The sequence below is a fragment of the Tursiops truncatus genome, chromosome 1 (genome assembly GCF_011762595.2).
Source record: "Tursiops truncatus isolate mTurTru1 chromosome 1, mTurTru1.mat.Y, whole genome shotgun sequence".
Classification (NCBI taxonomy): Eukaryota; Metazoa; Chordata; class Mammalia; order Artiodactyla; family Delphinidae; genus Tursiops; species Tursiops truncatus.
This window is the reverse complement of record NC_047034.1, coordinates 56,591,108-56,597,107: the sequence shown is the minus strand read 5'-3', so window position 1 is coordinate 56,597,107 and position 6,000 is coordinate 56,591,108. Positions and strand designations below refer to the sequence as shown.

General features: G+C 42.0%; 1 long non-coding RNA gene across 1 annotated transcript in view; it reads left to right on the top strand.

The window, feature by feature from the left end:
• The first annotated feature begins 4,652 nt into the window (after positions 1-4,652).
• The window catches only part of LOC141278598 (uncharacterized), a 259,133-nt gene continuing 257,785 nt past the window's right edge, over positions 4,653-6,000 (top strand). The window contains exon 1 of the long non-coding RNA XR_012331551.1: positions 4,653-4,891. This is a non-coding gene — a long non-coding RNA (uncharacterized lncRNA). The remainder of the gene's footprint in view (positions 4,892-6,000) is intronic.

The following is a 6,000-nucleotide window of genomic DNA, read 5'->3' as shown; positions in this document are numbered from 1 at the left end:
CTTCAAAGCCAGCAACCATGGGTCAAGTCCTTCTCATGTCTCTAATCTCTCTGACCTTCCCTTCTGCATCATCTGGTCTCTGCTTACCTCTTCCGCCACACCTCTCTGACTCTCCTACCTCCACTTCTGCTTTTAAGAGCTCATGGGATTACATTTGGCCTACCCAGATAATCCAGGATAATCTTCCTATTTTAAGGTCAGCTGATGAATAAACTCAATTCCATCTGCAAAATCTCTTCATAGCAGTGCCTAAGTTAGCTTCGAATAGCCAGGGGATGGATCTTGGGGTGGGAGGAAGCACATCTTTAGAATTCTACCTACCATATGGATTTCAGTTACATCTGTGCACCAGATAATTTCTTGGAAAATTGCCTTGCACCCTTTCATCTTGTAGTAAAGGCCAGTAGGTTTGCTGGTATAAAAAAACTACTTCCTAAGAGAGAAAAATCTATAAACAAGGCAGGTTCCGAGCACAGTGATTTCCCTGACTAGACTTTGAAGTTGGGGACAGAACTTGACACTCTTTTCTCCCCAGCACCCTACCACCTGCGCCCAGTCGATGGTCCATAAAATTTACTGCTGTTTCTGCTGCTGTTGCTATTCTGGCTATGCCTGCTGATGAACCAAATAGGCTCAAGTCTATATAAGTTTCAAGCAGATTCTGAGGGCCTGTGATGTTCTATGTGCAGCAGAGTCTTTTAAAATAGCCAATTTCACCTAGCTCATAGAAATGGCCCTTCAGGATGGCTCACAACCTTTTCCCACCCATCAGCCTCAACCTACCAGGTAACCGCAGCTTTGTGGAGGAGTGGGATGAATGTGCCTGCATGTTTATTTATTAGTATAAAGCCTGAAAGTGTGATCATTTCTGAAGTTAATAACAGAAAATTTAGGTGGATTCTAGCAGAAGACTCTTTTACTCCCTGCTCCATATTCTTCTGTGGCCCCTCTGAAAAGGAAGTACCACCAACCCTTCCATCCTTTCTGGGAAGTACCTGAGAGGGGGTTTCTGTGTTTCTTTCCATCCCTTACATGCTCATCTCCAAGGGAGGAGGAGTAGCTAATCTTACGGGTAAGAGTCTGATGTCCTCTGGACTGGGTCCTCTCTCCTGCACTGACTACAACATGGGTAGGTAAGGACAGTGTGCTCCCTCCGCTTCCCCCTTTTGTATAACAGCTGTAGCTGGGTCAGTGCTGGAGTTTGCTTTCTGGAGCAGGCCCAGAGATACCTTCGCTCTCCTGGGCTTTCTTGGCCTCTCTGTCCTACAGTTGATGGGCCTGTGGAGCAGCTGGCAGCTGGGTAAGAATTTATGTCATCTTCTTAACAGACTTGATTGACTCTCCCAAGCTCTGGACTTAGAAAAGCCCCGTTTGGGCTTCAGGTCCAAGATGAGTGTTTTGGCAGGGAGCTCAGTACTGTGGGAGTTATTGGGCATTCATTAATAAATATTTGCTCCTGATTCGGCTCACCATGAATTTACTCAATGATTACAACCCAGAGAAGGGTTGGGGACAGGGATTAGCCCATTCTGGTCACCAGCATTATGGATATTTCTATAATCTTAGGGTAACACAGAGGACTTCTTAAGCCTGGCACTAAATTCAGAATCCATAGAGAAAAAGATGGCTGGGTTTGACTGTCATAACAGACAATTAATACAATTAATATTCAAATCATCCTAAAAACAATACAAAAAAGATGAAAACCTTAAGTAGAAAAATGGGCAAAAAAGCCTTTTGGGATCTGGTCCTGCCTCTCTCTCTGACCTCACCTCCTGCCATCTTGACTTTCTATCCCAATTTTTTCTTCCCCCCTAGAATGTGCTAGGCTGGTCCCTGTTTCTGAGCTTTTGTCCTTGCTATCAAATCTCTCGGTTTTATTTCCTTCATAGCAATTTTCACCTAAATTTTTCTTTTTAAAAATTTGTTTACATGATACGTTAATATGCTAGGGCTGCCAAAACAGAGTACTAGAGATTGGTGGCTTAAACAACAGAAATTTATTTTCTCACAATTCTGTAGGCTGAAAGTCCAAGATCAAGGTGTCAGTAGGGTTGATTTCTTCTGATGCTTCTCTCCTTGACTTGTAGATGGCCATCTTCTCCATGTTTCTTTACATGGTCTTCCCTCTGTACATGTCTGTGTCCTAAACTCTTCCTCTTATAGGGACACCAGTCAGATTAGGGCCCACCTAATTAAATCTCTCCCTGTTCTTCTTACATAACTACTCTTTTTTTTTTTTTTTTTTTTTTTTTTTTTTTTTTTTTTTTTTTGCGGTACGCGGGCCTCTCACTGTTGCGGCCTCTCCCGTTGCGGAGCACAGGCTCCGGACGCACAGGCTCAGCGGCCATGGCTCACGGGCCCAGCTGCTCCGCAGCACGTGGGATCTTCCCGAACCGGGGCACGAGCCTGTGTCCCTTGCATCGGCAGGCGGACTCTCAACCACTGTGCTACCAGGGAAGCCCTACAGTTGCAATCTTTTTGGTTAATTCTATCACTATTGTCTGAAAGCAGCCCTACTTAAGAGTTATTGCAATAACTGTCTAAGGATCTGAGTCTGTGCATTCTTGAGGTATGAGCAGCAGTGGAAGGCAGTCATGAAGCATACTTTATGATTTGGATTTTCTATTTACGTTATTCAACAGGCAGGCAGTTGTCATTGTATTGATGAAAGCAGTTTTCTCCCTATTGGATGCCAGAACCTCACTCTATTTCAGGAAAACAAGTCTATTAGGGAATTACTTGGTTCAGTTATGGAGACGTTGAATTTTTGGTGTCTATGAAATCTTCAGCAAGAAAAGGCCAGTTAGTTTAATGCATCAACCTAGAGTTTAAGAGGGATATCTGGGCTGGAGACAAAATATTTGATATTGTCTCATCCAATAGGAATGGATGGGATTGCCCAGGAATAGTGGGCTGCATTTTTAAATTTTTTTTTTTTTATTTTTAGAGCAATGTGCCAGATAAGGAAGGACATGAGACGGAAAGGCTAACTGGGAGAAAGCTGAGAGGGTCTTTAGATTGGTGGATCTGGTTAGGATAAAAAGCAGGTATAAGGAGGGTAACTGAGTGAGAGAAATGGAAGGAAGAGTAAAAGAGACTGGGGTGACTGACTTTAATCTTTTGAATCTGGAGCAGTTCTGAGGGACACAGTTGTGGATGTGCCTAGGTAGTGACTGACAATGAGGAGAGGTCCTGTGGAAAGGGTTGTTAGGGAAGGCACAAAGGAGGGGAAGCACAGAGCAGTTCCAATGATGGAGGTATAGAAGAGCTTAAATCATGAAGGGGCTTAGGACACAAGAGAGGATACCAAAAATGCGAGGTATGGTGGGCTGCAGTATGGTGAAGATAACTGGTCCCAAGATGCCTTCTGGAGAGACACCTGTGGGGAAGAGGCACTTGCATTCTTTTAGAGTCAGTCACAGCTTGGGATAGGTTACATTTTTGAGGGTGTGGCAACTCAGATTTTTGTGCGTCTCCATTGCATTGGCTCTGGGGTCAGAGTTGTTGGTGTACAAACTTACACTAGGACTTCTGGGTAGAGGTCCTTGTTATGAGGGGTCTGTAATCCAGGAGCTGTTCCCTGTGCAAGGAATCCATGCTGATCATTATCTCCCTGAATCCTTTCAAATGTAGCGCCCATCCTATGAGGTTTTCTGCAAGCTCAGACAGAGATTGGTAGAGAAGCAGAGCTCTACCTAACTTATTTCTGAGTGCCCCATGAGGTGAATGGAGAAACAAAGTTGGAGATGGAAAATGGAAGCTGTTTGGGGCATTGTATGTCGAGCTGAAAGATTAAGCAGAGAGTTAATGAATAGCAGGGAGAAGGTCAGAGCCCAGTGCGCGAATGAATGTCACTTCCAAATTCATTAAACCAAGGAGATGAAATGAGAAGATTAGGAGGTCACATGTATTCCAGATAAAAGAGGGAATGGTAAGATATAAAGTGGGTCAAAAACAAGGTCTAGTTATTAGGGTAAAAGAAAAAGGAATTTGGTTTTATGGTATATAGCATATGGTTGGTGTGGTGTTAATAGTATGACTTTTTTTTTTTTTGCAGAAGTAATATCATTAAAAAATAAGCCTAAATATTGCTGCATTGGAGAATTAACTCCTGGCAGCTTCTTGTTTTTAATTAATTTTTATTGGAGGATCGTTGCTTTACAATGTTGTGTTAGCTTCTGCTGTACAGTTGGCGACTTCTAACCAGCAAGGTGGTCTTGAACAATCTCTGAAAGTCTGTGGCACTCTGTCTTCGCATCTGTAAAAATTAAGCAGTTGGGTCAGGTGATCTCTGAAGTTTCTAGTAGCTCTGTGATTCTACATTATTTATTCTTCCATTTTTCAGATCCATGACATCCTCCCACAATCCCCACCATCCCTTTTAGGGCCCCAAATCACACTGAAGGGGTCCACTGCTTTCATGCAAGTCCAGCCCTAAAGATTTGTTTTCTTTCTAACATTTAAGATGGAAGTAACTGCAGACATTTGGAGCGGCATAGCTCGTATACTGCTGAAATTCAATGAATGACCTAACTTCTCTAGAATGGAACATGACTGCATTGTTTATATTTTGTTTTTTTGTTACCAGGCAATCAATATGGACTTCTCTGAAATATCGTGTGTCAGTTGAGTTTTGGCAGAGAGAAGAAGGTAGTGGCTGCTTTGGGGAATGGAGGAGGCGGAAAAGAAGGTAAAGAGTGAAGATGGAGAAATAAGATGGGGAGGTGGTGATGAGAACCAGGGAAGAGAGAACGTCAGAGTGGTGCTGAGACGGAAGAGACTTTTCTTCTTGTTAAGGGCGGCAGAGGGGAAGAATCCAGCTGATCACTACACAGGGCTTCTGACTCCAGGAATAACAGACCATCTGGTGTCCAACTCCTTCAAAATGGTAAGCTTCATAAACATTCTCATTTATCTGATGTGGACACTGCGTACCCAGCAGATGTATTCTGTGAGCATTTCTTGGTGGAGACAGGCCTAATCAAAGTGAGGTATTCTAAAATAGTCTTTGAGAAGCTAGATGAGAGGATTTGGATGAGGTATTGATTGAAAGTTATATTTTTTATTTTCCTTTTGAAATACGAGAGTTGGCTTGGGCTATGTAAACATTTTCTCCTCATTTCTATATTACCACACACTTGACAGGTGTCAACAAGCTGTTTTTCTTCATTGTCTGGATCAATATAGAAACAGTATCCTACAGAAAGGGGGAGCAGAGCCAAAAGCAAACTTAAAACATTACTTATAGCCATGAAGTCTCTTAATGGCCATTTTATAATAGGTATTTCTCTATATGACACACACGTCTCCCCTCCTTCAGTACTTTATAGTAACTCACGACACGTAAGGAAATTATGGATATGCTCCTTTCCCTTCCCTTTATCTCATCCCTTTCCTTCTAACAAGCTGAATTTACATGTGAGGGTTTTCAGAGGGATTCTTGATTCACCCTAATTTGCCATCTCTGAATTACACCTTCTTTAAAAAAAGAAAATTCAAATCCCAACTTTACAAATCTTGCAACAAATAGCTATCACTGCTACCTTTATATGCATCATGGAAGCGGATAACATCTCAGAGGTCCCTTTTGACTCAAAATTATTAGATTCTGTGATTCTTTTGTGATTTTTAATTGGAAGTGGGGGTGAAATGACTGAGAAGTGACTATAATATGCAGGGGTAGAGAAATCAGACAAAAGATGTGATGTGGGCATAACAGCCTTGAGAGATGCATCGATGCAGTAAAGAGAACATAGCTTTAGAGTGTAGTTTGAGTTGGATCTTTCATAATCTGGCTATCTTCTCTCCAATTTTTCTTATTTTCCTTCTATTCAGCACCATATCTAGTAAATTGTTAATATTCAGTGATGCTTTCTATCATTAAAAACCAGAAGAAAATTTTTTTTCATGTGGAAATGATTAAAGAAACGGAAGAAATTAGGGGCAGCTATAAAAGAAATGATTCTCAGACAAGTTTGGTTACTTGACGTTATCAAA